The sequence below is a fragment of the Miscanthus floridulus genome, unplaced genomic scaffold (genome assembly GCF_019320115.1).
Source record: "Miscanthus floridulus cultivar M001 unplaced genomic scaffold, ASM1932011v1 os_1010_1, whole genome shotgun sequence".
NCBI classification, from domain to species: Eukaryota; Viridiplantae; Streptophyta; class Magnoliopsida; order Poales; family Poaceae; genus Miscanthus; species Miscanthus floridulus.
Genome location: NW_027097464.1, coordinates 65015 through 75957, shown reverse-complemented (window position 1 = coordinate 75957; position 10943 = coordinate 65015). Strand labels below are relative to the sequence as shown.

The 10943-nt window shown below is 46.1% G+C and overlaps 1 pseudogene; it reads right to left on the bottom strand.

Moving 5' to 3' along the window:
- Positions 1–494: 494 nt before the first annotated feature.
- LOC136533606 (uncharacterized) lies at positions 495–7122 on the bottom strand (annotated as a pseudogene).
- Between the last annotated feature and the right edge of the window lie 3821 nt (positions 7123–10943).

Genomic DNA, 10943 nt, shown 5'->3' with positions numbered 1-10943 from the left:
AGTTACACCCTACAAGTAGAGGTCCTGGTACTACGTCAAGCCAGAGCCATATGGCTTGAAGTTGTATTGTATGTCCCAGGTGGCCGCTCCACGAACAGGTCCTTAAGGAGGGCGGACACGAGTACCCCCGGAAACCAGGCCAAGCTCCAATACCTGTTCCCCCTTTCATCACCTTAACCATAATACTATCAGCATCCTTACTTCTCCATCATCACCATAGTAGTCATTAATCATCATTAACCATTAATCATCATTAAAGTGTTCATTAGGCATCATTACTTTCATTAATACGTGGGAGTGGTGGGTGGAGCAACTAAGCATATCTACACATAACTACACTACCCAATTTTAGAAACCCCAGGTAATACAAGGAAGGTAATCATAGGGCTAGTTAGGTCCTTAGGGTTTGCAATATTGGACACATGCAATGAAAGTAAATGAATTATAAATGTATAGGAACAAAATGATCAAATGGTGCATGCACTTGCCTTTTTCCCAAAGTTAAGATGCTCAGAAGTCTTCGGCTTCTATCTTCTGGTCTTTAGCTTCTACTTCACCTGTCGGTCCTCAGCTCATGGTCTTCAACGCTAACGAACCACTCTTCTTCTACGGACGGATCGTTCTCTAAATGCATCAATCATCACACACGAGAGCAATACATGCAAGCAAACAAGCTTTTAATTAAAAATAGTACACCAACACAAATAACAGAGACAAACAAGTTCATAAAACTAATCTATGCGTAGACGAAACTGTAGAAACAAGAACCACCTAAATCGAAGTTAAAACGTGAAAGTTATGGCCTAATCAAGGTACTGATGGTATTTATGTAAATAAACTGATCTAATTTCACATTTAAAATAATTAAAACTGAAATTCAAAAGCATTTCGGACTAAAACTGCTAATACCGATGGATTCAGGGTATAAACTGCAAAAACCAGGACTTAAATATAAATCTTTTTGAACGCGGTTAGACTGAGAATTAAATTCACAATAATAAAGGGGCCTTTCTGCAAAATAGCCATGGTCGACTGTTGGAGGCCGCGCTGTCGGCCACGCGGCGGCGCGGGATTGGCTGTGGGCGGTGCACCGCGGTGGACCGGCCCCGTGGACCGAGTCTACCAGTCAACGGTGAACCGTTAGAGGTCGGTAGTGGGTTTTGCGGCGGCGGCGCCATGGCTAGCGGCGGCGAGCCTGCGGCGGCGGCACTGCAGGGCATGGCGAGGCATGGAGAGCGCACGGGCGCATAACGCTCGCGGAGGTGATGGCGGTGCGCGCCATGGCCGCGGCGGAGAGCGGCCGGAGCCGGCGGGCCACGCGGCGGTGCGCATCGGCAGGAACGGAGCACAGAGAGGGAGAAAGAGCGCGATGAGGGAACCAACGCGTCCCTAGCAACCTCGCCGACCTCGTGCAGGTGCTTACCGCAGCAAAACGACGGCGAGGACGACGAACGGCGGCGAACTCGATCTAGGGTTTACGTTCGCGAGCGCTGGCCGCTAGGGTTTGGCAAAAGGCCGCGCTGAGGCTGGCACATCGGCTTTATAGGGCAAGGGAGGCCAAGGCGAACCTTGGTTCGCGTGCACGCGGACGCGGCGCGGTGTGGCTCGGCGAGCCCGTGTCCGTCTCCACGAAGGAGACGACACTGTGCTATGGGCCCCACCGACTGGTGGGCCCCACCTGTCAGGGGCAACGGCGCGGGCATGCCTCGGGTGGGGCTGGCTGGGCCGGCTGCTGCGCGCGGGCGAGCGCTGCTGCTGCTGGGCCGCGCTGGCGGGCTGGCGGCCCACGCGGGCGCGCGCGAGCGAGGGGTGGGAAGCAGGCCGGCTGCGGCCTGGGCTGCAAGCGAGGGCGGGCCAAAAGTGAGGGAGGGAGAAAGAGAAAAAGAAAAAGGTTTTTCTTTTTAATCAAAATGATTTAAACCACTTTTCTAAAAAGTTTTAAAACCAAAATTTGATTCATTAATTGAGATTAGTTTTGGAACATGTTTTATGCTATTTTTGAAAGCTAAACATGTTTTCTTTTAAACACATTTTTTCAAAAGTTCTTCAAACTCAAATCTAAACTGATTTTTAAACAAGACTTTTGAAGTTTTAATTTCCAAAAACGAAAAAGACCTATTCGTGGTTGGATTCTATTTTTAGAAATTCATTTTTCACACAAAAGCACAAAGGCACACAAACACACTCATATTAACTTTGTAAAAGTTTTTATAAATCCACATTTTTCTCATTCTGTTTTGACAATTAATAAAATCTTGAATATTTCTAGAAAAATTATTAAATTCTTTATTTTATTTAGTGTTTTCAAATCACATCCCAAAATGAAAATTTTAGGGTGTGACAGTGCACGCCATGGCGGTCGTGCCTGAACTTGGCGGCGGCGCGCCCTATCTGCCCCACTTGTGCCATGGCCCGATGGCTGCTCCCTCCTCACACCTGTCGATGGGCGCAAAAAAAAGACAAACGTTAACGCGAGTTGGGTCCTACTGTGCGAGGTGGAGCTAGCTGAAGCTACTATTTTTAGCTCCACCCTCCATTAGTTCATTGTCTCGGTAGGTTTTAAGGGTCAGTTCTTTGTCTCATCCGGTTTTAAGGGGCTCCTTGATGGAGTTATTTAGTTTTATCATGTTTGGCACAAAACGGCTCTAAACAGCTCTAGAGCTAGTGGTGGAGCTATGCCAAATAGAGCCTTAAATCACAGGCAGCAAAAGTTTGGCTTGCCAATGATGAACCCACGTGTTAACCGTTCTTGCCACCCATACCTTTGCCCAAAGTTGTTATTGACAATATTTCTTTGACAGCAATCCTACCGAAACCATGGATTACTCCCCGTTATGGCACCAACCGAACCAGTGGCAACATTGCTTTGCATGGCACTCAACAAACAGGAGCACCCACAAAGTCTCTTCCAGTTGACCGGCGAGGCCTGCAAAACAAGCTTGACCGGCTCAAGGTTGATTTTGAACATACGCTAGCGAGCCCCGCAGAGCCGAGCTTAAGGCCAGTCTCAGTTTCCAAGATTCTCATATGTTGAAATAGTGTAAACAAGTTTCATCTCATGAAATTTTCATCTTCTCTCTCTTCATCTACACTGAGACTGGCTTGTGACTCATTTGTCCCTCATATTCGCTTTTAATCCCGTTTTAAATGCTTGTTATCGTGTTACAATTTGAATCATACAATTTATACATGTGAAAGATGCTATTTATGTCGCTTTATATCAGTGAATTGATCCAAGTTGGTTTCCACTGAGTCATTACAGTGTTGATCCAAGTTGGTTTCCATTACATATTTTGCTAAAAGGTTCTTCACTGCAAAATGGTAAAAGGTTCTTCACTGTAATGGCTCACCGTTATAACATCAAGTGGGTTTAGTATGGTTAGGTTACACGCTCCTGAAAATCCTTGTCAACACTAAGGGGCGTAACCTGGCACTTTTAATAGCTTTGGTGTATACTGCGTTTGGATCTACATGCCACACAAACTTGGAAACTGGTTCAGGAACTTGCTAAGGCCAGTCTCCATAGAGAGTTTCATTTCGTTGTTTCGAAGAATGCCATGTCATATAGAATGAAATGAAATTTAGATGAAACACCCACTCTCAATGCAAAGTTTCATAGATATATTTAATTCTGAGACTCATAGAGAGTTGGTAATCATACCAGGAGAGTTTCATCCCCATGAAACTCAATTCTTCTCTCTCTTCGCTAAAACGTTATCATATCATAAAAAATGCATATGTGGCAGGTTATTAAATGCAAATGAAATCTTATAAAACTTCCACCGAGACAGCCCAAGTGTTGTTGCTGCACCAGTGTGCATTCTTTCAATCATGACCATTCACTAGTCCCCGGTTCTAGAAAAGTTGCCGCTGCATTATTGCCCACCGATTGAAACACTGATGCCAAATGTCACCGGCGCTTTATCACAAGAGGATTTGACGCATCAGGTAATCAGTTTTTTTTATAACAGGGTAATCAGTTGTAGAAAAGTGTTCATACTTCACAGTTTGAAATGCACTGTAGAAAGCCACTTCATATTGAGCGGACGTCTTTGCTTTTGATAGATTGTGTGGTCTATGGTTTGTGCCATTTTTTTTGGTCATAAACAAGGAAATGCAATGGCATCAGAGAGGTCCAGAAAGTGCAATTATGAAGATGGGAGGGGTTAGCAGCTTAAGAAAATGGTGTCTTCATTACCACAGGGTAAAGAGAAATGCATTGCAAAAAGAAGAATATCCTAGTTCAAAGAAAATAACCTAAACTAATTCAACCTTCGGAACTAAGAACATCTCCAAGAGTATCCTATTTTCCTTCCCAATCCTTGGTTTTTAGCAACATAAGAAAAAACACATCTCCAACATCTCCTAATCAATGCTCCTAAAATTTAGGCACTTAGGAAATCCTCCCCCGTCGCACGTAGCTTTGCGCTAGTAGCGGTCGCGCGGATCCCATGCGTATCGATTAGTCTAAAGGTGGAAGGGTGTGTGAAAGAATAAGAAGTTGGAAGGGGTTCCTGATGCAAATATACGAGAGAGAAAGAATATATAAAAATGGTTACGATAATTTAGAAATAGCATAGGATTCCTGATGTAAAATTGTCTTCTATGACACTGTTCGGCTGGATGAAAAAATGGCTGATGCTGATGCTAATTTGTTGTGAGAGAAAAATACAGTTATTTCGCTGAAACGGTATGGCTGATAAGTTCAAGCGAACAGGGCCTATGTTTTAGGAGTGGATTATTAGAAACTCATGGAGATGGCCTTCTTTTTTCCTACCAATACTTTTTTAGGAGTTGCAAAATTACATGTTTTTAGGAGGAAAAAATAGCATACTCTTGGAGATACTCTAAGATGATTAATGATGAGGAAATAATACCAGTTCCACAGAGGACATCTGCATGCATAGAAGGAAATAAATGCCTAATTAACCAACTAAGAATTGGAAGCCATATCAGGTGCACAAAGATTGGTTACAGTGAAAATAATGTGCCTTATAGTTTAACATATTTCTCATAATTAGGTTCAGCAACCTATGTAATTCATATAGCCAATTTCACAACTATGTTGTCATGGGTGATTTTTCATTGGTCATCCACTGTGAGAAACTAATAATTGCAAGAACCAACTAAAATGCTTCAACCTAATGTATTATCACTTTGCTATGAGCATTCAAATGCTTAATAGCCCCCTACAACTATGCAATGCTTTTGCTACAGGGTACAACTGCACAGTCCCCTTGTATCAGTATGATCAGCAAGTGCTATAGCTCTTCCCTTCCTTTTTATAACCGGTTTTAATCAATGATGTGCTATAGATCTTTTAAACAAAAGTCTATCACTTTCCTTTTCTCAACCACCAACAGGTTCCACACCAAGTGACAGACCAAGTAAGCTTTGCACTAGATCCCCATTTGCTAGTGAAGCATAAAGAAGAGAACCATAAAAGGGCGTTCCAACAAAGTTTGTGCTCAACGAATATGCTAAGTAGATCCCTTTCCAGTGCGAGCCTACAAAAAGACTATGATCTCCCATGCTAATCGACCATTACACCTTTGCAGTATCACCACCTGAGCCAGCCTCATTTCTCATGGCCTCCTTCTTCATCAGGTGTCCGTCAATCTATTCTGCGGCCACATCTTGCTGGCAAAGCCATGGATGAGGATGATCTTCGATCGCAGGGTGGTCATGCCTGAAAGCCTACAGCGCAGAGGGCAACCTAGCAACTTTGGCAGAGTCTTGTATGTCTCCTTGAATTGATTATGGGTTATACTGCAGCTTGTCCTGAGTTCATCTACTGCTGTTAACTTCTATATTTAAAGTAATAGCGAACTGATTATCACTTCTTTGAGACTCATTATATTGCCTATTATTGTTTTGTCCCTATGTGTGATTGTATCAGAGATGGTGTTGAGGGCTTAAAGCCCAAAAGTTAGCTTATCTCTAGTCAGTAAACGCTATACTTCTTTTTCTTTAATCTGTTGATGAAACTTTGGTGTTTTTAGTGATATTGCTGTGGAAATTAAAAGGATAAGTTTGTCTAGCCTGAAAAGCACTCTAGAGAATGTGGCTACTCTCTTGAACTTTACTTCAGATGTCATTCCACATTGGCAATCTCGCCATCTAATGATCTTTTAGGAATATCTCCTCATGGAGGTTAGTTTAAAGTATTAAACACCAGTGAATTACATTCCTCAAATCTCGGTTCTCTACATGTTCACTCTCTGATTTTTTTCCCCAAATTGAACAACCGCCCATCATGCTACTAAACTATTAGGCCCAATCCCATGCTGTAGGAGTTGAATTGGGCACTACAATACTTGAAACCATCCATTTTGGAAATCCCAATTGCAATACAGTTGCCACACCCAGCTCCAACTGACAATTGCTTATTTGTTCTCTCCACAATTTCCACTAATCAAGTTTGCAATTCACAAACACGGATAGGTAATTATTCATTCACCCACAAACCAAACTGACCTTCGTGAGGGTAAATACACGGACTGACCTGCCCGCTACTCCGCCGCCTCCGCCTTGTCCTCGGAGAAGCCGGCGATGTCGCTGCGCTTGAACCACTCCTCCCAGTTCCTCCCGTCAGCCTTCCGGTACTCGACGTGCTCCAGCGTGCCCGGGTCCACGCAGGCCACGGTGACGGCCACGCCGTCCGGGTTGGACCGCGGGGTGTAGAAGGAGGTGATGCCGCAGACCTTGCAGAAGGTGTGCTTGGCCGTGTGCGTGCCGAAGGTGTAGGTGGTGATGAACTCGTCGGCGCCGGCCTGCAGCTTGAACTTGGCGGCGGGGACGACGAAGTGGGTGTTCCCGCGCATGGAGCAGTTGGAGCAGTTGCAGATCCACGCCACCAAGCTCGCGGGGGCCTCGACCTGCCAGCGCACGCGGCGGCAGTGGCACCCGCCCGAGTGCACCACGTCGGGGACGACGGAGCCGCTGCTGCTCATCTTGTGATTGCGAGGTGCGGAACAGAGGGCGTAGAAGCTTATTGGGAGCTTCAGTTCTTGCCGTCAGCCGTCTTGATGAAGTTGGCGATGTGCCCGGGTGGGCTCAGGTTTCTACTCTCCGCGAGAAAATTTGGCGCAGCAGGCGCTCGGAAGAAGCGTGGAAGCTCACTGGGGTAGGTGAGGGCACCGCTGCACCGGTGAAAGGGGGAAGGGGTTGGGTGGCGTGGACACCGTTTAAAACGTGTCACGTGTCACGTGTCACCGAACCGACTGGGCAAGACTCTGACTACGGCAAGGAAGAGCGGTGGCTGGGCTGGGTTTCCACGCCTCATTTCACACGTCCGCGCGAGGGCCCGCGGCGCTCGGGCGTAGCCCGCTTAAAGATGGCAGCGGATCGGGTTTGGGACGGATATCCGCGGGTTTCGGTTTCTCGGGTTTCGGTTTTGGTGTCTGTTTTTCGTCCATGGTTTCGCGGGTTCGGATACCCGAAATACCGTGGGTTTGGGGCGGATCCTAATTTTCACCCGTGGTGCTCCATCGGGGCCCCGAAAGATGCAGCCCACTAAAAGCCCAGCAACCAACCCTAAGTATATAAGCCTGATTGCCTGAAACCCTCACTCCCTCAGCCTTAGCCCTCGACCCCATCCGCACGGCCGCACCCAGGCGGAAGGCGCGCAGCTCCACGCAGTCTGGCCAGTCCGCGACGTCGTCGACATCGCCAGCCTCGCCTCCGCGACCTCGCCCCATCCCCAGTTCGCGATGTCGCTGACCTCCCCACCTCGCCAGTGAATCCAACAGTCCAGCAGGTACGACGGCACATCATCCCTTCCCTAGATCTCAAGCTGCTGTATCAATGTGTGCCATTTTCTCAATCTTCTCATGTAGCCATGTATGTTTTTGCCTTTTTCATTTGACAAGAAAGTGAGCAATGTCGACTCCTGGTGCTACAAGTGGATCTCAAGCTGCTGCTGTATCTCAATCTGTGGGTTCTCGTCCGCAAACTCGTCCTCATCTTGCATCCGGTTTAGCAACACCACCATCCGGTTCAGCAGCACCAGCAACTGATTCTGCAACTGTAGGTAATTATGATGTGGTAGAGGTAGAAGATGATGTCCCTGTTGGTTGTAAGAGGAAGCTAAGATCTGAAGTATGGAAAGACTTTGATTTGATTAATGTAAATGGGGTTTGGAAAGCAAAATACAAATGGTGTAAAAACATTTAGGTGGGGAGACAAGAAATGGTACAACTCACTTGAAGAATCACTTTGCTGTATGTCAGGACAGAGCTAGTAGAAAAGGTTTAACACAGTCTACTCTTAAATTATCTACAAACCCAAGAAATGGCAGTGTCACATTAGACGAGTATGTGTTTGATCAAGATGTCGCTAGGAAAGAACTTGCTTTAATGATTATTGTCCATGAGTATCCTCTTTCCATGGTGGACCATGTTGGATTTCGCAAGTTTTGTGCTGCATTGTAGCCAGCATTCAAGTTAGTGTCTAGAAACACAATTAGGAAGGATCAAGTGCAAAAGCAATCAATGGTGAATTATATCAAGAAATTGAGTTCTCGTGTTGCTGTTACTACGGACCTGTGGACAGCAAACCACCAGAGGAAAGGTTACGTGGTAGTTACAACCCATTTTTTTATAAAGATTGGAAGCTAAAAAGTTTTCTTATTAGGTAACAATAAATCGCATCATTTTGTGTTTTTGTGTTATGCATTTTGTCTATTGACAGCAAACCACCAGAGAAAAGGTTACAGTGGACATGGCTATCGGCTACCTGCAACCTGCTAGCCTGCTAGGCTGCTACTCTTATATTCTGTACATTGCCTGCTACTTGCTAGTACTTTCATGGTGTATCAGCAAGCTATTCTGCTAATATATCATGTATTGTATTGCTGTCTCTGTTGATTTATTGTAATATTCTCGGGTTTTGGTTAATCCGTCGGGTTCTGGGGATCAGCGGGTTTCGGTTTTAGGAATGGATTTTCACCCGAATCGGGGTTCGGGGGGGGGGGGGGGGGGGGGGGTTGAGTTTTAATTTTGGGTTTCGGTTTTGGGTGCCCAAAGACTCGACCCGATCCGAACCCGCCCCATTGCCATCCTTAAGCTGCCCGCTTGTGCCTGCGTTTCATGCGCTCACGTGAGCCCTGCGTCGCTCATATGTCTCCTACGCCACGCGTCCGCGCGGGACCGCTCGCGCTCGATTCCCACGCGTATCCATGTGCAATACCTGATCTACTTTTGAAATATTCAGATGCAATACTTGTAACATAAAAAAGAAGACAGTTGAAACACTTGAAACATGTGTCTGAAACACTTGCAAAAACACATAAAAAACACTTGACAACCATTGCAAACATATGTAACGTATAGATAAAACACTTGCAACATAATGTGAAACATATATAACATCTAGATAAACACACTTGCAACGTACATCTAAAAGATAGATAAAATTGGGAACTGATGCTTCCAACATACGTGTACAAACCATTGTGACATATGCAACATCCGTATGAAACACTTGCAACATACCTCTAAAACATCTAGAACATACGTTTGCAACACACGTTTTTCAGCGCAACATGGCGCGGGCAGCGCGGCAAACTGACGCGGTGGAGACGGCTGTGATAGCAGATGGCGGCACCCGACGCGGCGGAGGCAGCCGCGACAACAGATGGCGGCACCCAGCGAGGTGGAGTCATCCGCGATAGTTGGATAGAGGCACCCCGCCGCGATGGAGTCAGCCATGGTAGGCCTACCTGGCCACTGTGGCTCGGGGACGGCGGTGAGGAAGGACAGTGCCAATGCGGCCAAAGAGCTTGGTGACAAAGACGGTGGCGTGGCCCTGCGCCTTGGCGTCGTCGATCCACTATAGCGACGTGGGGTGAATCTACGCGGGCGAGGGCGCACAGCGCGGGCGGGAGCGAGCGGCGCTTACGGAGGTAGGAGCGCGGGCAGGAGCGACCAGCGCTTGCGAAGCGAGGTACGCGGGTGGGAGAGAGTGATACGTGCGGAGCGAGGCGATCGGAGCTTTTGTCTCTGTGGATGGTTTGAATAGGGCATCCGAACGCCCTAAACAGAGCATTACCGCTTACAAAATGCAAGTAAGTGAAGTACAATTCTTGTATTTTGATTCTTCTGGTTAATTCAGTCTTGAGAGTAGGAACTAAAATTTCTTTGGTTATTTTGGTTTTCCTTGCTTTCTGGAACAATCGATTTTCGATTTCATTTCTTTTGGTTTTGGTAGTTTGATTTTTCGATTTCGGTTAATTATGCTCACCCCCAACGACACCCATATTGATGTCGGGTGTCAGGATGATCTCCAAATCATCATTCTACACTTTCCTAGTTCAAAAATTGTGAAGTTTTAATACAATAATGGAAGAGGTGTCAAATAAATGGTTAACTGAACTTGTCTAAACTTGTGACTCTCATTCCATTGTTATGTTTTTGTGGCCATGGAAAAACTCACCGAATATCATTTTCTTTTTTTTAAACGAATCAGGCAGGAGAGCTGCCGATTATATTAATAAGAAGAAGGCTCAGACAGGGCAAACAACGACACTTCAAGAGCTTACAACGGAAAAGCAACAACTACAACGAAAAAACAACTACAAACAACGATGAAGCATACAACTCTGTCAAGACGACGATCTGCTTGCAACAAGAGCAAACAACAAGGCACCCCCAACGATGTTAAACAACTCACTTAATTGCAAGGAGACCTCTGCCATCATGTCCCAAAAAGCTCGGCCCTTTAAACCCATCAATGGCTTGAGAAGGTCTAGCGACAACAGTTGTTGCAGGCAGTCTGTGTAGTCTTCAATCGCGCTCTCATTGAGTTTCCCATCAATCCCAACAATGCCCAAATCTTTTAAGACACTGCGTTGCAAGGCGGGCACTTCGACGAAGTGATGATTTGTCATAGGCCTTGCGTCGACGTCTTGTTGTCGTGGTTGATGATGAGGAGGGACGCATAAC